We start from the raw sequence: 430 nt of genomic DNA on the forward strand, positions 1-430 counted from the left end.
TTTGTGTGTGTGTGTCGTGTGTGTGTGTGTGTGCATATGTGTGTGTGTGTGCGCGCTGAGGGAGACCAATCCATATTCACAGAAGTGTAAAGGACAATGGTATGCCGAGTGATAAAGATGTTAAAATGTTCATTCGTTTGTGTGTGTGTGTGTGTGTGTGTGTGCGCGCGCGCGCGCCCTCCTTCCTGAGGGAGACCGATCTATATTCACAAAGTGTAAAGGACAATGGTATGCCGAGTGATAAAGATGTTAAAAATTTCATTCATGTGTGTGTGTGTGTGTGTGTGTGCATATATGTGTGTGTGTGTGTGTGCGCGCCCGCCCTCCTTCCTAAGGGAGACCAATCCATATTCACATAAGTGTAAAGGACAATGGTATGCCGAGTGATAAAGATGTTAAAATGTTCATTCGTTTGTGTGTGTGTGTGTGT

Source organism: Babylonia areolata, chromosome 12, assembly GCF_041734735.1.
Source record: "Babylonia areolata isolate BAREFJ2019XMU chromosome 12, ASM4173473v1, whole genome shotgun sequence".
NCBI classification, from domain to species: Eukaryota; Metazoa; Mollusca; class Gastropoda; order Neogastropoda; family Buccinidae; genus Babylonia; species Babylonia areolata.